This window comes from Struthio camelus, chromosome 10 (genome assembly GCF_040807025.1).
Source record: "Struthio camelus isolate bStrCam1 chromosome 10, bStrCam1.hap1, whole genome shotgun sequence".
NCBI lineage: Eukaryota > Metazoa > Chordata > Aves > Struthioniformes > Struthionidae > Struthio > Struthio camelus.
In genome coordinates, this window is record NC_090951.1 from 5,365,762 (window position 1) to 5,387,439 (window position 21,678).

At 38.0% G+C, this 21,678-nt stretch overlaps 1 protein-coding gene across 2 annotated transcripts in view; it reads right to left on the reverse strand.

Annotated features, from left to right (window-relative positions):
• CDH13 (cadherin 13) overlaps positions 1-21,678 on the reverse strand; it is a 505,047-nt gene that overhangs the window by 248,954 nt on the left and 234,415 nt on the right. The window lies entirely within an intron of this gene.

The window sequence follows — 21,678 nt, forward strand, 5'->3', positions numbered from 1 at the left end:
ACATAAAGGTATTTGCAGAAGTAAATTTTCTGCAACTGCCAGAAACTTCTCTGTTTTCTTATATGCTTTTTTCTCCTGTGGATTCTAACTATTGATGTCCTTAGGTGTCTTGAATCCACCAAGTTGGGCCACTGCAGTCATCTACTACAGTCAGCTACAGTTATCTACTGGGTTTTAACTAACAGTTCTCACACAAATCTTATCCATATATTCTCAGAAGTCAGGACTGGACTTTTTTATAATTGTGAGCTTTTGCCAGTGTTAGAGATGTTTACAAATAGTCCCCTTCTACTGACTCGTTTCTTCTGCAGCATGGCTGCACGTATACTATTCAACCCACGTATAGCTCATGTGCATGCAAGAAGCCTATAAAAAACACAGGACACTTTCCCTAGCTATTACTTTACATGAGATTACAACCCAGGAATCTTCCCAGGAGGAGGTCTGCAGGGTGGCACTTCTGCAAGGGAGAGCAGGTTTAAATATATGAAGAGTCACCGAGTACAATTAGAATGGGCTTTAATCAAAGTCTAATGCAGATGGGTTGAAAGCGAGCATCTCACCTTCAAATGAGGCTTTAAAACATTTATCTTTTATGGTATAGATGTCAAATCACTTCACAGAGGAGGTCAGCCAGAGACTTGAAGTAAAGTTGCCCTACCTTTTCTTTAATTTGAGTGTACAGAAGATACTAAGAGTCTGCCAAGCACAAAAAGCTACGTTTTATTACACTGCACCTATGACCTAGCAAAGTATATCCCTTTAAATAAAGAAGAATAAAGAAGAATCAGATCTGCTGGTTGAGATAAGTTAAAAATATTTGAGTACAAACCTACTTTCCACTCACTATGCCCTGTTCTAATACTCAGAGAAACTTACTGCAATTTTTATCATATGAAAGCTTAGTATTTATACTCACTTCTTGTGGTCACTTTTTAAACAAAATCATGGCATGAAAAGGCTTCTCAGCCTTAGGAAAACCTACAAGTACATTTGTTACCTAATGCAACAGGAAAAAAAAACCGTGATTATTGCCCTGTTGTGTGATAGCATCTAACTAAACAGTAGTATATCTCACTGGTGCATTTTTAGAAATTAAAATTTCACATACCACAGTAATTAATTTCCACAGGGAAAACAGTTTCCTTCAGCAAAAATATTAATGAAAAATACTGCAGAAGACAATTCTGTTCAGCAGATGCAATGCTAAGTTTCCTCTTGTTGCAGCTAAGTGACTATGCTATCTGTTACTGACACATTCTGCCTTTTTCAGGCTATTAGCTCTACTAAATACAGGACTCAGGAAACCGCTGGTCTGCAATAAAGATAATGCTTATCACTTTGCATCAAAATTATAAGCAAAAGAAGAAAGCGTTAACCTACTTAAAACTGATGAAAAGCAGTCAGTAATTCTACTGCATCACTTTCTCAGCATAAAGAGCCTTTTCAAATACAGCATTATTTGTGCATCTGTATAATTAGAATAATGTTTATCTGTTTTACATTAACCTGGTCATACCAAAATGTGTGATTTGTGTACACAACTGTAGTGCCTGGAAATAAGCCTTTCAAATAATTGCATTCCGGGCATTTGCACAGTTCTAATCAAGTCATGTGAAGGAAAAAACAAGCAAACAAAAACAATAAATAGTTCATTTACAGTCCTTTTGACACAACCACATCATCATGTTGGAAAGGAATCATTTGGAGCACTTCTAGGACAGGGAGAAACTGTACAACCGCTATCGTCTTTCATATTAACTTCTTGTAAGCATTCTGAGGTGAAAGAGTACATTTTTAGTACTTGAGTAACGTAAGTCAGATCTTTCTATGGCTAGTGGAAGTTTAGACTAATTTCGAAACAAAGAGAAATGTTTAATTTTTAAAAGGTACTAGATCATTTATATGCCTACTGATGTGATAACTAACACCACTGCTCAGCCTGAGGTTAACACTCTTCATTTTTCCCTAGATACACATCACTCTGGTTAATGTCAGAGAGATTTGGGGCATGATTAGGGAAAAGAAAATAGTGTGATGGCTGCTAGTAACCACAAAACTAGATTTAAGAGTTACCCGAGCTCAGGTATCTTGACATAATATCTCCTGTAGTCAATTATGTTTAAAGGTCTTACCTTACAGCATAGAATCAATGAAAAACAAAGGAGAGCAACAGATAGAAAAATATAGGAGGATTCATTGAATCAGGATTTGATTGTGCGGCATTATGTTTTCCTGAGTGTTTCATGATTCATAGCAATGCACTAAGCAATAAAGGAGAAAGAAAAAGTCTCGGACTTTTTTGAAAGGAAAAGTCTTCTGTTTGAAAACAGAAGATTAGTAGTGGTGACTGTGGAGAGACAAAGCAACTTACCCTGCTCCTCCTGCACTAATGACAACTCTTACGAACAAGTGGTAATCCTTATAGTTTAACATCCCATTGACATTAACAGAACAGCATAAAGTCAGTGCTTGTCCTTGAAATAATCTTCATTATTTAATAACATAAAATGTTTGTATTGATCCAGCACATAAACTGGGAGAGCTCAAAATTTATATTAGCTTTCCTCCAAATAAGGCCATCTCCATTAGGCTCGTTTGCAAGTAGATTCTTCGCCGGGCTTTGTCAAGAAACACACTGGTAATTTCTAATATCTTGCACAAATTTTTTTAAATGCATCGTAATTCAAACCTGCAATAAGTCGTTCTGTGCAAGTTGTCTTCTGAACTGAAAACTATGTCATTTGACAGCAACTAAACTGGGTATTCATAAATATTAAATGATGTATCAGAGGGTAAAGCTTAGGCCAGTGGATTACCAATACAAATAATTATCTTCTGCATGTATTAAAGCAGCAGTGACAGTGTTTTAGGCCTAGCTCCACTCACATGGTGAGATCGCAACGCTAGTATGAGCCATGACGTACGGAGCAGGTCTGGAGGGGTTTCCAAAAGCGGTATGATATGACAAGGGACGGGAGTGATAGCTAAAAAGCTCATACGCACTGAAGGAAAAATAATGCTGAATGAGGGGAGAAAGACAGCTGGGAAAGGCCAATTTTTTGAAAGTTTCAATCTGGAGATGATTTCAACTTAATTCAATGGGAAGAAATATAGCAGGTAGAAGAACAGTGTGGTAGCATGGCAGAAGTAACTGATAGTAGAGATAATAGCAACTTCATTTGGAGTGAACATGAGGTCAAGGGTATTTGTGCCATAGACGAGCTGGAAGAGATGTAAAGATATGAGAAGAATAGGACCTAGATAAGTGACACAGTATGCAAGGAGCACATCAGTTTGTAGTTATAATGCAGGAAGACCTGAAAGGCTTAGATATGGCAAGGGTATACAGAGGAAGCAGAAGACAGTCTGTCAGCTTGATTGGCAGGAGGATAATGGTGGTGTCTATATTGACAGAGAAGGGGGAAAGTGATAGAGCAATGAAGGAGAGAGGCAATGATTATTTCTGAATTGGTAGCGGAACATCCAGGAGGACATGTCAAACAAAGGTTTTGCTATACAACTCCATCAAGAGAGATGCCAGAATAGAGATGGAGCTGTCAACATATATATATAACTGGAAGCCACAGGAGCAGACAAGGGGTATAGAGCTAGGAGGAGAGAGCTCCATGAGAATCTCACAGCAAGAACAACAGTTCATCGGAAGGGATGCTGATAGAGCAACCAGAGATGGAATGGAATCAGAAAAAAGATAGATTCATGAAAGATAAGATCAAGATTTCCAGACCAAAGTATGATGGACAATTTAAAAATTATCATCTGTCTCATAAGGTGAACTAGAATCATCTTCTCCTATTTAACCAGCAGTTTAGTAAAGTCAACCCTTTCCTTAGCAAGGGGGTTGGAAACATCACGTGATACACTGTGACATAATGCACAAACCTAAGCTTTCTCAGGCTTTTTAAAAATAAGCATATTTCTACTTGCCTAGTCAAAACAACATTTCAGTGATGTGAAGACAATTGCAGTGCATTTCCAAACTGCCAATATGAGGCACAGTAACTGAAAGGACCATTTAAATAACAATAATATGGATATGAAACATGCTTCCATAGTTTATAACAACATGATGTGCTCTATACCATTAACTTTTAATTAACTCCAATTTTGCCACAATTAAACTCAATTAGAGCAGAATGTCTGACATTGCAATTAGCTGTATATAAACACCCCAGTTGGTGTCACATTGAATTAATGTCTCCTGGTGGTGGATTCTCTTTCCAAGGATAATGGATTTACCACCATCAGGCTGTTAATTGGACCTGGCACCTCATGTGCTGTGTGTATCTGAGACATAACACCAGAACTTACTTTCCTGCACAACTGTGCTTGTCAGAGCCACACATATTTCAAATGCAACTAGCCAAATTCTTTACTGCAGTGCACATTGTCTTGTCGTTCCACTAAGTAGAGTAAAAGGCTTTTTTTAAAACTTGAATAACCTGGAATTTTACGTTCATTTTTCCACTCACTTGCTCATCAACAACAAAAATTATTATACAGAATGCATAATGTAAAATGTATCATAATATAGGCAGAAAAACATGTATTTTAATATGCACCACATTTAGAGCAATAAATCATTCCTTACTAGCAGAGTTTACTTTGAATGATCTATTTATTCCATTCTTTTTCGTATTAGACTCTCATCCCCATCTTACGAACAGCCCAACTGAAAACATTACGTTTTGGTTGAACATATTACATTCTCAGTGTAATATCAGCAGTTAGCTCATGACTAGTTTTATTTCAATATGAGGCTGTTGGTGTAATTATACTTCCCAAAAGATGGACATTAATAAGACAACACCTATCATTTCACTTAGAACCTCACCACCGTTGAACTACATGCGCATGATCTAAGCAACCTGGGAGCACCCAGAGACTAAGACAGCATTTACTAAGCACACTGATCTGATTTTAAGCAGCAAATCTTGGAGATTAAGGTGATGGTTAGCACCCTTGTACCTTTCAGAAAATGCTTCTTTACACTTCTGAATTCCCTAAGAACTGAAGTGGTTTCCCCCCCTGCTATTTAAAAATGGTTTACCCAAATCAAAAAAAAAAGAACAAATGAAACTGAAATAACCGGCTTCACAAGGGAAAAATGAGCATTTACCTCTCTATATATTTAACCCTGGCAACTCTTGAAAAATTATACAAAGTCATATAAAATAGAAAAAAATTGAAAGATCATCTACCACATCTTATAAAGAGATAAATCTTGGTTAAAGAGGTTCTTGGCATTTGCAACATAACCCAAAGTCAATTCAATAGGTACAGCAAAATTACTTAAAGTCTAAGTGATTTGGGTTTTTTTTTTGTATTTTGAAAATGATACATTTCAGCTTCTATTTGCAAAGAACCTCTGGCTTCCTTTCCTACCAACCTCATGCCTCCATTTTTTCTCTCCTTATAAATGAAAAATAAAGCAAATAACCTGTGCAGAAGCTGGTGACTTCTGTGTGCTACTTGCACAGCACAAGTTTTGTGTTACGAAATGGAAAACATTCTCGTTAAACGTGAGCTTGAATAATCCTAGTTTAAAATGATACTTATAAGCTTCCCATACATACGTTAGCATTCTCTGCAAAACGATAAAGGAAAATTGACCTGCTGGATACGACTTACCATAATTAGATGGCTCTCAAAAGTTTGGGGATTAGCAGAATATGTAATTGGTTCAAATCATACCTTTTATATTTGTCATAAAATAGCATAATTTATGCTGCTGAAGAATATAAATTAAAACTGAGTAGCTAATATCAGCAACATTAGCTTTTCACATGCTCCAAATGATGGTATCAGCAGCAGCAAAGGAACCTTCAACACAGGCACAGCTTTGATTCACTGCTGATGCTATGTGAAGAGAAACATCTACTAAATCACTAAAACTGCTTCCTCCGGGGATTAGAACGTGCTCTGGATGTCTGCAGAGTAAGGTGATTAAAACGAGCATACCTGGCAGCAACTGCTGAGATCAAGAGGTCAGGTTTGGTGGTCCCTTCCAGTAACACATACAGTCACACATACAGACCGAAAGGGCTGAACAATGATAATGGAGATGGAAAAAGCGATGAAGAAAATGTGTTCAGAAAGATACATATTTGAATATTCTAATAAAGAAAAAAAGAGGGAAACTTCATAACAGCATAGCAAAATACTGCCCGGTTTGGGAACGACCATGTTTATAAAATCCTTTGCATTTTATCTGTCACTGGCAAAGGTGCAGGTTAAGTTTTAGATGCAAATGTGTAAGCCTGAAGTATGCCCTGAGACTGCTGCAGCGTACATCAACGCACCGTAAATACTAATTGCAATTGAATATCTAATGCTCACATTGCCATTTTAAATTCTTTGAGCAGAATTTATTGGAAAAAAATCATTACATGCTGCTGACGGTATTTATTTGTAATTATTTGCACTGAGTTGCATCTTCAGTAATTTCAAAAGTCAATGGAATGTCCTCCGTAAGCTGAAAAATGGGAGAAAAAAATGTATACATCATATCTTTTTTGCTTACCAATTGCTACTACTGCTATTTGATTTACAAACAGGAAAAAAAAAGTTATTGAAAACAGTTTTTCTTCAAAACACAGACCTTTGTCAAAAGCTCCTAATCTGGCTGGCTTACTTTGGGGAAATGGCTTCAAGCCTAAGGGATACAATTTTGCCTTTAATTGCAATTTTAATTCAAAATTCAACTAATCAATTCATTAATGCCACTCACTGGAATTTGGGAGACATCTTGCTCTTTATATTTCAGCTTGGGTAGATCAGCCAAGAATTGACCAGGGAAATGATTTATATGCTTGCATCTACAAGTTCAAAGCATGTTGTAGAGGTAGTAAGCACAGCATTGATCAAAGCTACCAATAAAGACAGGGAATAAAATTAAATGCATATCCCTAAACACCTCAATTCCTTTAAAGCATTTCCTTTAATAAATATATTGACTATATCAACTGCAAATAGGTTTGGCAGCAACTGAATTTCAGTATCATTAAGTGACTTGGTACCTTAAAATTGATATTGAATGTTAATTTTGAAATTTAAAGCCTGGAAAAATATGTTATTTTTTCAAGTTGATGCATTGTTAATATATTAAAGGTTACAAATGCCGTTACACTCTTCTTTTGCTTTTGTACTGCCACACTGTGTTCTGCAAAGTTGAATGACAAGTAAATTACATGTTTGGAGAATCAGCCTGTTGGCCCTTAAAGCCCATAAACATAGCAGACCATGCTTTAATTTCCTGGTTTCATGGAGAGCGGACCTGTGATTTAATAAGGTCAATGTCATTAGATATATCCCGCACAGTAGAGCAAATACGCAATACCCATTTTTATATCCCCAAACCTGAACTTACAAACACTTTAGGCTTCACCAATACTGGAATTGCTGCTTTTTCTCTAAGTCTCCACTGGAAGCTCCAGATTTCTGAGACCAAGATTGCAGCTTTCACTGAGGAAAAACTCCAGTTACTGTGAATAAGGCCTTTGGGTCTATGGATCCCAAAACTGCTGGATGAAAACCCAGCCTCTCTACATACAGCAGGGATAGCCCCACTGATCACACAGAAGCTCACGTAAAATGACTTGTCATGAGGGTATTCTTCCCTTTCAAAAGTTTTGCTTCCAATTTAGAAGGGAAAACATAAAATACAGTAAAGCTGCATGACACTGGGGGAATTTATTTTATTTTTAGAACAACCTTTTTCTCTTTTTTGTCCCTTTCCTCAGGTCCCTAGCAGCAAGGGGAAAAGAAGAAGAAAAAGAAACAGAGGAGTTATTTTAAAAATTGTTTTAGAAAACAAGAAAAATTTGTATTTTAAAACTGTCATTATTTTCCTCCCTCTTAACAATTTCTAAGTAGTAAACCATTATGATGATGTTTAAATCTATAAAACTAACAGAAATATAACAGCAGCACATTGCTAGCATCCACAAATAAAGTCTGTAACCTATATTTATATCAACTGTGTATACGCAATACATTATAGAAATAAATATACAGTCACAGAACCTCAAATAGATAATAGGTATTTTCAGTGCGTGGCACCACAAAGATATCTGAATTACAATTATGTAAAATAAAAGTACTATTAGAGCAGAGAAGAACTCTGCAGAGACGAACTACCTCTATTTTGCCAATAAAAACTGCAAATAGACCTGCGTAGCAGGATACCTACCCTATATATTACACACACCCAGACAAACACAAACTAGAAGAAAACATACTTGAGGTTACTCCAAGCCTCTCATGATACAACAGCTTCAAAAGGAGACTTTCTGGCTCCTCACAACCTTCTGCAATAATTTACCATCCGCTTCCCTACTTAGAAGCCTTCAGTCCAAACTGGACTTTTTCTTAATGACCGTCTCCATCCCAGTGGTGGCCCGCAGCAGGGGCGGAAGCAGAACGTTTGCCAGGCTGTTTCCGCTGCCAGCAGCCTAACACGCTCAGCTGAAGTCTTCTGAGTATGACATAACTGCTCTCGTGGAGAAGTGACCTTTTGGATGCCTGAGAAAGACAGCCAGCAAACCGCCGAAATCCTGGGGACGGCATGGAAGTAACCTAGCATCTCCAGTCTCTCCAACTGCAGACCTGAATCTATCAATAACCACCAACTCTTGGGTATGTTTATATATAAGAAAAGAAAGAGAATAATCATTTCCTTATGGGGTGACTTCAAAAGGATCGGGATAACCATTTCTCCCCTTCCAAGCTTTAATTTTGTTACATACCTGGGTTTTTTTGCCAGAAGCTACTGGGACCTGTTTCACCCTCCAAAGGAAGATTACAAGCACAGCTCCTCAAAATAAAGAGATCCCTCAAGCGAGTCTAAACATATGGTGTTTTACATGTACTGATATAAACATCTTAAATTATCCGCTGAAAAATCTTAAGCTTAAGTCATATCTCTTGTTAATGAGCTACTAGAAAATAAAAAACAAATAAGGCATCCACCTAAGTACAGTTTGGTTTTGCAGAGTATGTCTAATTAAGAAATAATTAGTAATGACCTGAATAAGCCAGGAAAATACAGCAAGATTTTTATCGTTTACGTGGTAACAAAATGATGCCAACTAAAGTTTCTATAACATTAGAAATCTCTTTCACACAATGCTCCAAATATTTATAGCTGTACTCCCCTTCACTTCTCTTACTCATTTGCTGCTATTACACATTGAAAAACATCCAAAGGAGGAAAGTTGTTAATGCAGAAGAATCACCTGTTTCCATGAATGTTCTCACCACAGAGGACTTATAAAATGAAAATGGAGATTCTCACGGCTCCACTTGCAATATGTAGCATTGGCAACTCTTACACTTTTAGGAGTTTCATTACAGTTAGTGGGTTTTTTTGTTTTTTTAAAGTTCTACCTACTGAGTCCTGTCATATTTTCATTTTAGAAGGATAAATATACAATGGCCAAGAACTTGGAAGTTCAGATGAAGTGGATCAAAGGGGAAAAAAAAAAAGACCAAATAAGCTTAAAAAAAAAAACCCCTCACAACCCAGGAGCCAGATAAAAGGAATGCAGAATATACCACACTAAAAACCTCACGAACTCGTGAAAGCTGGGGGATCTGACTGACACGTTTTAAATACGTGGGCCAGGTCATGCTTCGAATGGTGAGAGGACGCTGCAACTGAAATGTCCGCAAATAACTGACAAATGCTGTAATTAAGAAATAACGATAGCGCACTAGCAACGTCCCGCTGCCAAGCAGGGAAGCAGGATTTCCGCCTGACTGCAGGAGAAATAAGATTTGACCGCAATAGCCAAAGTAATAAATAAATAGATAAGGATTTGCTAAGATTTAGGGTACTGTAGGTTTAGGGTTATGCATAGACACATATTTCTGCAGACATTTGTGGGTATTTTAAAAAAGTATTGTAGAAAAGTAACCCGCACGTACACATATGCAACAGTTTAACTATGCAAACTCCTCAGACTGAAGTGCAGCCGTATTTTGAAGAGTGCACTGGTAGATGAATTATTCTCTTATTGTTTGGTTGGTAAACGTTATCAGTCAGAACTATATTCAGGAAACATGCATTTTCTTATGACATTTTATGACTTGTAAACGCTGCAGAATTCAGCCACGGTGCAGGGCAAAAGCAGCTCCCGTTTATCCTCACGCACCATCAGGCAATTTGTTAACTTCAGTCCAGGTGCAGGGCCAAATCACCCCGCTAGCTATACCCACGGCAGTCTCGAGAGCAGTTAATTGCTTTCAGCATGCTAAGAGAGACAGCTGATATACTCAGAAGAAAAATTTCTATTTTGACTCCTACAGATCAAAACATAAAATCTTCCTGTCACCCACACGCAGCCGGTCATCTGCCTTATCTGTGGGCCCGGGAAACAGATGAGTCTTGCGGTGGACTTAAAATATAAGCATCAAAAAGCTTTGAAGGTGAGTGACTTCTGGACTCCAGAATACACATTTGTTTCCAGCCCACTCTTTTGGTTGGTATTTTTGGATCTTGTAGACAATGGAGACTCCATGGTCTGCTCTGCTATTTTCCCTGTAAGGTTTCATGCAGACATGGAAAAAATACATAACAGTGAGCATGTCCAAAGTAGGGCAGCAGAGATCCCAATACTTCTGTCCAAGAAAGAGCAAATGCAGTAAGATTAGCTTTTGAAGATAATTTAACTGCACATAATGATGAGGCATAAATTTGTGGCTTTCATATCTTCGGAGATGTGAAGCATGATATTTAAATTATGAGATTTTTGTAGCCTTACTCCCTGTGATCATGTTAGAGAAACATGCATGAACTGCCATGCCAGAATGGAACAAAAAATCTCAAACTGAATTATTCAACATGCTTATTTATAAACTTCATGTGAATTCTTTTCACACATTTTTCAAAAACATGTCAATCCACATTAATTAAAAGTTACCCCCCTACATAAAAGTTACAAACTGTTTAACATTTTTGCCACAAGCACGTGCATATACAGCTTTAAAATAATGGCTCATTATCCTACAATAATTTTATATAGATCAAGTATTAAAACCATAGTTCTGAAATCACAGAACTAATTAAATATTATATTAGATACTCTGTTACACAGCTCCCTTTTCTGAGGTTGGCCACTTTTGAGAGAATAACAACTCCAAACAGAATTAAGTATTAGAATTAATTTGAATAAATGAAATGCCAAGAATTTCCAGGCAACCATAACACTTCTTAAATTACTATACTGAATTTGACTGAGGAGGTATACAGCCTAAAAAGCAGTAAAATGTAAACAAAACACACTTTTCCACCAGCACTATTATTATCACATATTAACCACCCACGTAGTTTCACTGAAATTGAAGAAAAAGCAGGCCAAGGTAGTAAGTATTCCAAAATCCAGGGCTACCAAAACACAGATTTCTAAAGGCATTTACTTATAAACAATGCAGATTAGATTGGGTGAAGCAGAACATCTTTTGTAAACACAGTGGAAAGACTATATATAATAATAAAACAAATTTATGCTTAGATGATGGTTATGCATTCCTCTAGCCATGTAATTTATAAAAAGCATAAAACAGGTCAGTGTGTCTGACTGCAGCAGGGAGTGTAGGGAAAGTGGAAGTGAATGGCATAAAACATCAAGAAAGATGGGGGAGTAGAAAGGTTACGGAATGAAGTTAAAAGTGCAAGGGGAAAAAAGACGTGAAAAGGTAGAAAATGAAAAGAACATTGCAGGAAAGGATAAGGTAGCTAATATGATTTTCTGCAGGTATACAAAGAACAAGAGGTCAGAATAGAGACAGCAGGTCCTCTAGCTGTAGAGAGAAAATTATTGACATAAAAATATAATGAATTCGTTGCCTTAGTTTTCACAAAAAAAGAACAAGAGAGGTGTTACAGACAATGCTTCAGTTTTCACAAAAAGAGAATAAGGGATACGTGTTACAGACTCACATTTCCAGGATGAAGTCAAAGAAATCAGGATCTTTCAAACGATTATAACATTAAGATGTTTGAATTTTGACCAAATATCAAAATCTATTCTGAGCATTACTAATAGCTAGACGAAAGCTGACAGAAGCATTAAGAAATAACAAGTAAGGCTAAATCTCCGTGACTTTGACTTTAGGAGTGAAAAAGGTACTCAAAACACAGGCCAACGATTCCATGCAAGGTTACCTGTTTCCTAATGAGAGCTGTCCACATGGGTTTCCATCTTACCTCTAATATTTGTACCTTGATAGTAACTGGCTACTTCCCAAACCAGACCGATTTGGGAAACAGCCATTTTCAGGTTCTGGGACATAAGGAAACCTTTTATAATAAAATTGTTTATCTACAATGTCAGAGTACAACACTGAAGATTTTTTATATTTATTTATTTAAACACTAAGTCCCAAACAAGATGAGTGATGTTTCGTGGGTTAAGAAAAAAAAAAGAGGGGAGATTAATATCGGACGGTGTCTTTCAAAACATACATTGCTGTGCTTTTGCACGCATAGCAAAGGAACACAGTGTTCAGAACCTGTCCACTTTTTCAGAAAACCAAAAAACAAGCACCTAAGGCATCAATCAAATGGCAAAACCCCCTGCCTGCCACAAAGACGACTAATAATTTCTTCTCCATCTATGGTTAGCTGGCACAATGCCCACATATCAAAAAGGCTTCAAGCAAAGTTTGTGAGCAGAAAATGACTTCCTAAGTTGTTTAAACACGAAAGAAGATACTTCCAACCTTTGCTCTGAACTTCTTAACTACACCTTTGCATACACGGGTATAGTCAGGCACATCTGTGTACGCAGCAGATAAAAAAAAAAATGTGGGAAATCTTAAAGTACTGGCATACACAAAAATAAGAGTGCAGCCAACACATTAAGAAATTACATTTTTTTCACACGTCTCTGAAAGTTCAGATAAAGCTGCTTTCAAGTTGGATTTGACTGCATTTTGTGGACCTGAAATAATCCAGTTTGTTTTTGCCTAACACGGCCACACAAAGAAAGCTAGTAGCTGGCCAGCCTAACAGGACCGGTAAATATGACAACGAAGATAGCCAGTGGAGGAGATCCAGCAACAAAACCGCACTTCTTCCGGGGGCCGGTACAGAGCTAATCGGCAGGAGCTCAGCTGGGCTTTCTCCCACCTTGGTTCTGGGCAACCTGTGCGCGCAGCCTCTGCAAAGCCCGTGCTGCGGCCATCCCCGTGCAAGGCCGGGGACGCTTACCCACGTCACGTTCACCACCCTCCTTCCTTTCACGACACAGAAACCTAAGGTTTGGGGAAAGGGCACTGTCTTCCCGGTATCTGTACCACGCTTACAACTGTGCGACTTCAGCAAGGTATTTTGAGAGTTACTGGAATACAAGTAGACCACAAAGAAACAAACTGATCATGCTGAAGAGCGAAGAAGTATCGTGAGGGCATTTAAATATCTTAAAACACAATTAATATATAACAGCAAGAGTAGTTTCACAGACTATTAACATAATAAGACAAAAATATTATTAGTTTTCTCTTCTTTTACTGAACACATCATTATTCTTCTCAGGAATGATGTTCTATTTGAAAATAATAAAATAAATAAAAACATGAAAGCAAATGTTGTCGCATCTCTTACTGTCTCTGTAAACTCCAATATTTCTGTATTTCTTATGGCATGCATTTCTACCTCCCACTCTTCAATCAGAAAACACTAGTTTTGCCTGGTGTTTGGGGTATTTTTAGCACGGAAATCCAAGCCCACTCTCTTGTCATGACAGCTATCGGTTATAAATGCACCTTTGCCGATTTCTCCCTTTAATGAAACTTCACTCCATTCCTCCTACAAATGACACGACAGCGCTGTTGAACAGCAGGGATGTCAAAGCCACACCAGCAGTTAGATGCAAGAGTAAAGCATATGCCCGCCAACAAAACTAACTGTTGTTTTTTGTATGCTTTCCACATAAACGATACAAGGAAGCTAGTGGTTTCTGAAATGCATCACAGTATCCTGCTGATATCGCATAACATTAAGATCTACAGTATGTACTGAATAGACTATTTACAGTACAAATAAATAAGACGTGGTAAATTAGAGAGTTTATACAAAATAAATATCTTGATCCCTCAAGATAAAATGGGAGGCTATACATAAAAAGAGCATTAATTTTACCTCGACTTTCTGTCAGGTTTTCATTTTATTCCATAAAGGAACCCTGGCAGAAAAAGTGATATTCCTGGTAGCTTGACAACGCCATTTATATCCCAGCTCTGCAAGCAATTATTTAAATCTTAAGTTTTAAGAAACGTGAAGAAAAAAATATATGCACATAAAATTTATATGCACATATATTTATGTACACAGTTACAGTGACCATCTTGTTTTTCACCTTCATGTGAACAACTGATGGCAAGAAGTTCCCCATGACATAGGGGATCTCATGGAAGGATCAGGGCCTTTGTTTACACTCAATTTGTTCGTATTTCTGCATTTCTGCTTCCCAGTTCAATGAGACATCTGTAGTGCTTAACCTTGCCATTTCCTAATCTCTTTGGGAGGAAGAAAAGAGAATAACAATATTTTAACAAACAGCACCTCTTTTTCTCTAATGCATGACATCCTACGAAAGCGTCTTCTACTTCCAGCTTTTACCCTAAATCCATTTGCTACATAAGAACAGGTAGCAGCAATTTTTTGACTAATCAATCACTACCAATTTTTAGATTAAAAGTATTTCTTTAGACTGACTAAATTCATTTGCTTCACTCTTTTCCCACAGAGGTAAAAGCAGTGCTAAGTCCTGAGCAATCATATCAAAAATAACAAAGGTCAGGATCAAGTTGGTGCTGTCAGAACGAAGGACCGGTTTCCATAAGATTCATAGAGTCTACTGTAGCATAATGTCATTTCTTGGACTGAATGTTTTAGCAGAGATTAGAGAGGCAAACGGTAGCTTGCTGACAAGCAAGAGAGATCCAGAGCCTGGCACCGAGCACCGCAAATCCATTCCCACCATCGCAGCCAGCCAGTCACACGGGTGTAACTGTTCCCGAGGGACAAGATCCGTTTTACCAAAGGAGCGCTACCAGTTGCAGAAGCGGTATGGTCACAGGCACGCTACGTTGACCAAAGCCGCTGCCAACAGTTGGCAGCGGTGAAAGTTTTGGAAAAGAGTTTAAGGACAGAGTAATGTTTCTCCCCGTGCACACTCCCAACTTCTGGCATATTGTCTCTTAAAAGACTTGCTGAAGTGCAAGCGAATCCGAAACCAAAGCAGAGCTGTTTTGCTCTTCGCCTATGAAAATGCCTATATTGGAACAGAATCAACATAACTGAGTTTCAACTGTGAATTGACCGATTTCTGATGCTAAGCCTGGCGCTGCGCTAACACGGGTTTTCAGAATTTATAGTCTGTGACTAATATGTGAACAGAAGTGCAACGGCCCAGGTGCAGGTCTCTGCTATGTTAGGACTATTGCACCTACCTCAGGATATGGAGAAGCCTGAAGTCCTTCATCTGCAGTTGTAAAGGAGGGAATTCAGCAGTTTCAAGAGGCTGCCCACGTTTTTTCAAGATCCTCCGTATAGCAGGTCATTATTTTTAATGCTCACAGTGATGAATTTTCCTCTTTTGCATAGACATTATCACCAGCACTTGCTTACTGAAAAATCCACGCAGGTATAGCTAAATTTGAACTAACGCTGCCAGGTAACAACCTAATTGCACTTTCTCAGCCGATGTTCAGTTCTCTCTGGAGTCAAAACATAGCTCTCATTCTCCTTCTATAAAGGGGAATTAAGTTAAAACAGCCATCTCTGAATTCACTTGGTGCCCTAACATGTGAACACTTCATTGAATATACGTGTGTGTGTGTGTATATATATATATATATATATATATATGCACATGTGAACATATTGTCAATATAAAGAAAAACATATTTCTTTCTTGCGCACTCTCTATATATACACACACATAATGCAAGTGACGGATTTTTTCCACTGCCAGAATTTTCAACTGTATCTCATTTTACTTAACTATACCTCATTTTTATAAATAAATTTCTAGCCTCTTAATAATCATATCCAACAGTGACACAAGAACTGCTCATTTTTTCCAGTGGAATTTTCTTTCTTTCCTCCTTGCTAAATAATCAGGATTCCTCCTTGACATGTTTGTGCTCTGCCATGTTTCCAAGCTTTCTTGATGCAATATACAGGCTGAAACACGTTCACATAAAATCTACATGTGCTGCTTCATGCCACTTAACTACATCTCATAGTAATGAGCTCATTTTCAAAACCTCACACTCTATATAGAATGATATGTTCATAGGCAAATTGCTTCCACGCAAGTAAAAACAGAGAGAGTTACATGCAATCATTATCAGGATCAAGATGACAAAACAAATTGCTAAGTCAAAGAACTATCTTTTGCTCTTTATCCAAAGGTTAGGCAGGCCCAGAGGGAAGGGAAGCAATATTCTATTAACTTTTCATGCCTTGAAGGCAGGGGGAAATAATAGAAACAATGCACATGATTTTGGTTAGGCATTCTTGGGTACTGGGCAAAGCCTGAGTATAAGCCTGAGGTTGTATAAACTCATTTGCCATCACTTATCACTACATGTAATCCTTGCGGCACTAAAACGTAGTCCTGTCAAGTCTAAAGCATCATTGACAAAGTGCCAGCCTGTTAATGGGTGGCTTTCAATGAGGTCTCAAGATTTTAAAGCATGTTGCCATCATGGACAGGCTTTTTCATAACTGTTTCTCAAGCGTAAATATGTGTGGAAGAGAAATAATCAATCAGAAAGTGATCCTTTGCAAGCACGAAACAAAGAAGTTTGATAAAACCATCCAGTAACAGCGTGCAAATCAGAGCTGTGACCAAATTTACCTAGGCAATTTGAACTGTTAATGAAGAGCTAGTTTTAATTATTTTTTAAGTGAAGAGTTTTATTTGCTTTATAAATGTTTAACAAGCAGAGGGTGTGAAATCAGTCATAGGAGCTTTCAGCTTGTTTTTAATAGCAACAGATCACCCTCCTGTGAAAGGATGCTCTGCTACTGCCAGTAAGAATGGATATTCAAAAATACCTACATCGACAGTACTGAAAAGCAAATTAGGACTTTTCTCGAGTTGTATTATTGTTTCTGTACGTTGGATAATAAGTAGACTGAGAATAGGTTAAAGAATGCAGAGCCATCAGCAGCAACCAAAGCACTGGTCTGAACTGCACCAGTTCAAACTACTTGACAACTGTTATTTCTATGACTGAGCAGTCCTACTGGACTCTATTTCCCAGCTTAATATGGAACAAATAATAGAAGTGCTTCTCAGCTATGAGGACAACTAGCTTGTCCCAATGCCTATGAATATTTTGTGACAGGCAACGAGATGTTCAACTATATCAGCTCATTTTTCAGATGTGGAAATCTATTTACATAGCATAATTAAACCATGAGATGTCCTAAAAGGAGTCCCCATCAGGCCTTTACAGAGCTAACACGAAGTTCAGCAGGGTCAGAGGAGCACCAAACCACACTCCCACACCTGAATCCATTCACTGTCTCTAATATAAGATAGATTGCCCAAGTTTGAATGTGTCCTTGGTGCTTTAGGCCCAGTTTGGATATAAATGTTCAGATACAACAACAGTTTCTCAAACATTACGTTCCCCCTCTTCTCCTTTTCCCCTGCTCCCTCTTACCACTGCTGTTCCTCACCCAACAGGAGGACAGGGTTTACCTTCAAAAACTAATAACCTATTTGTAGCCATTTACTGAGATAAAGACAAATATTCCTGCTCTGCTGGATTCAGAAGAGACTATGGATCTGAAACGAACCCAGAACTGCCTAGATTATTGGCTATTTTTAGATCAGTGTGCAGCTCACTGATTTGGCTAGAATATCGATCCTAAGCCTCTCCGAAATTTCTGTATCTATTTTGACACATCTGCACTTTTCAATACTAAATGAATAAGTGATCTGCTATTGTCTGAAACTTCCAACTAGGCTTATTCATTAACATCTTGAAAGAAAACCAAAGACAGTATTTTTTAGGCCGTACTCTTACCATTGAACTTCTTCTGCTCACAGTAAACAGAGGCTCCAAGCTATTTGCTTATCTTGCAAACCCAGAAATGATTCAATAATATGCCCATAGTCTGCTTAAGCCCCTTCTTCAGAGCATCATTTAGCAGCTTCATCAACAGGCTGTAGCAAGCCCCAAAGAATAAACCATTCCAAGTAAATCCACCAGTTTACTCTCATCCAGAGAATTCCTATCAGAGTTCAAACCTCTTTAGAGGCAAAACTGAATCACCACACACTGTTCTGAAACAGCCTATTTGCTGGGCATGACAACATCCTCACATCCGCTTGCACTTTGTAAAAGCATCCACTTAAAACTAAAACTGACTGACGTTCTCTGACCTTCAAGGAGGCACCTCACAACGTTACAGGGGCGAGCACACCAGAAGCGCCTACCTGTCTGCACTGGCCAACAGGATTTCATTAGCATAGTTCCATATACATGAGGGAAAATAATCATTAATGGCTAATTTCAGTGTACTGGCTTTTGGACTTTCGCTGTCTCACTCTGCCCACCTGTGACACAGTTTCATTTTCTCATCAGAAACCATCACATTTTCAAAAGGTCAAATGATTAGGTCAGATTCACTATAGCAATCAATCAATCTGACATTAATATTTTCGTGGAATTTAACATACTTGCCTATTTTTGAACAATTTAACTAATTTCATAAAACCCAATTCATAAATCAATCAGATAAATATGCCCGTTTCAAGGGGGCCAGGTCATTAGCGTAGCTGCCTCACGTTCTTCTGCCAGCTTTGGTTTCTTTTGCTATCAAACCAAATCTAAACTCATGTGACGACACAACCATCATGCCACTGAGCTGCAGCAAATGGTCTTTGTCAGGCCCTGACTCTCAGACAGATTACTTTACTCTATTTTAAAATATGTATACTCTATATATTATCTATTTATATACTCTCTCTCTATATATATATATTATATATAGGTACATACTCTATTTATATATTCTATATAGAGAGTATATAGAGAGTTTATATATACTCTATTTTAAAATCCATTACTGAAAATAAAAAGAGTGGGAAGAGGGGAGGACAGAAGACAAAAACATTGAGGGAGAAAGGGACTTTGTATATTTTTGGAAAATAATTGTTCTTGCTTTCTCAGTTAACATAATCAGAAATCACAGCTCAGCTGGAACTGTCCCAGGACACTGCGCCTGTCTAAGTATCCTAACAAAAGGCTTTGGTGTAATACTTTTCCCCAGATTTTCCCTGCGGGCATGGGTTTTTACCCTGGTTCCTTCTCTCACAACAACATAAAAACGGAAGAGAGTTTCAGAAGTCGCTAGACATTTTTGCATGAGGTTGAATGCTATGACAGACCTAAACTACCTAAACCTGATACGCTCACACGGACTCGTTAACAAAGATAGTCTCTCACAAGTGTTTCAAAAATACCTAAAGTTAAAGATTATCACAAATAAACACAATTCGAAGTATGAGTAGAATTCAGATTTCCTCTACTTTAATCATGTTTCCTCTTGTAACGTGTGTCAAAAAACATCCTACAGGTTTTTCGAGAATCCTCCAGGAGAAAAAGGACAACAAAAAGCAGATGTTCAAACATTTGATGAAAGAAACAACAACAACAAAATCTCTAGAATGGATTAAACATTTTTAGCTAATTTTAAAAGTTTTGAGGTACACTGATTGTAAAATCTGCAAATCTTGTGCCCTATTAATATAGCCTTTAATTTTCATCCCTTGAGAGTTTATATGAATTAAGAATAGGAAACAAATGACTGCTGATGCACAGAAGCCCTCAGTGTAGCTGGAAGGAATCAAACAGATTTCATCTTTTTATCCTTGCCATGCCATTGCTTATATACCCAACTGTATGATGGTTTGGAAAGAACTTATGTTTTTTCATGGAGGTCTGTTCTGTCATTTTTTTGACATTTCCTTTGCATTTTTTCCTTTAGGAAATCAATATTACACAGCAGCTGGGGCAAGGGGGAGGAGGGGGACACACTCAAAAATCAAAACACCTTTGCAAGAAACCTAAGGCTCTTTCCAGCAATTCATCTTTCAGTGTACCAAGGAAATCAGGCAAAAATCCTGCTGCTTTCCTGACACCTTGATATATCTTTATTGAAAAACAATGGGCTGGATTCAAAGACTGACTAATCATGTTGAGGGTTCTCCTTGGACAGGACTTTTCAACTATGTTTGCACAACAGGATGCCAGGGAGCATGCCGAGCAGAGCGTTACAGAACAGGTTAGAAAGCGCTACAGCCTATTATGATATACATTTGCAATGCTCTGGATAATCTACTACAGCGCACTATTTGTTTATAATTTGCATTGCTTCAAAAAAGGCTCCTCTAGGGAAACATTTTTTGTCTTAATTTAAGCGTTCGCTTTGCCAGATCAGATAGGAGGGCCATTTGTGGTTTTATGCATTAGGTTGAAAAGGCTACTATGATTGTCAGCAAGAAAAGGAAAGAAAATAGTCAATGTTTATACTGAATACATTAAGGTGGAAAGCTAACATAATAAAATGAGAAACAGCTGGAAAATTAAGATGAGCAACAGTGTTAAAGAAATTGCATTTTTTTTCTTTTTTTTTCTTTTTTTTTTTTTTTTAAAGAGAGACAGCATTAACATAAATCCAACCTGAGTGGTTAGCACACATTTCACTGTAGCCCCAGATGAGAAATAGATGTTTAAGCGTTAAAAACCAACATATGCTACATTTCAGCAGCGCTTTCTGAGCGAGCAGGACTAGTCTTCTAAGTGGCAAACTCTCTTGTGGATAAGGTGAGAAACTGCAGGTGTTGAAAGCCCAAGTATTGACTGTTACACGCTGGAAAGGATAACTAGGAGGCTGGGGATAACGGTCAGAGCTGTCTCCAGAGGCGAAGCCCAGGGTGGGCTGGAGCCCCGACAGCTCCCTGCTGGGTCAGGACACGGGGTGAATCTCGCTGCCCTCCGAAAGTGGTGGCAACATGCAAATTTACTATCCGTTCAGTATTTTTGAATCCTGCTGCTAACATATGCCAAAATGGCCAGACAATTTATGCGCCTGCGCATTTCCAAGAGCTAGACGGGAAATACGAATTGACATATCGTCTATTTATACCTTGTATTTTAAGAAACTGTGCTACAGTAATTTTAAGATTTCAAAGATCATTTGCTAGAATTTCAGTGGGGAAAAAACTAACGTTCACGGATAAGAAGAGCAGCCTTTAGTAAAATTTTTATAGAATACGTGCACAGCAGGCGTATCTGCTAACATCCTCTTGCTAACAGAGTCTTTTGCAGCTGTTTTAAAAGATATCCCTCACTCCAAAATGGACTAGAACAGTTTATTCCATCGACAACTTGACAATAAAAGAAAGGACAGCGTAAGCATGTCACTACCTTAGTGGCATTCCCCTCTCCCCAAAAGATCACCTTTTGTCCAAGCACCATTTTGTATTCACAAATCAAACGCACAGGCAGCTTCCAGACAGTATTTCTACTAAAGATAAATGACAGAAGCGACATGCAGAAAGCGGAGTAGAGCTGGACTGCACGTATAAACCCATTCAGAGTTTCCAAAGGACACACGGCTCGTCG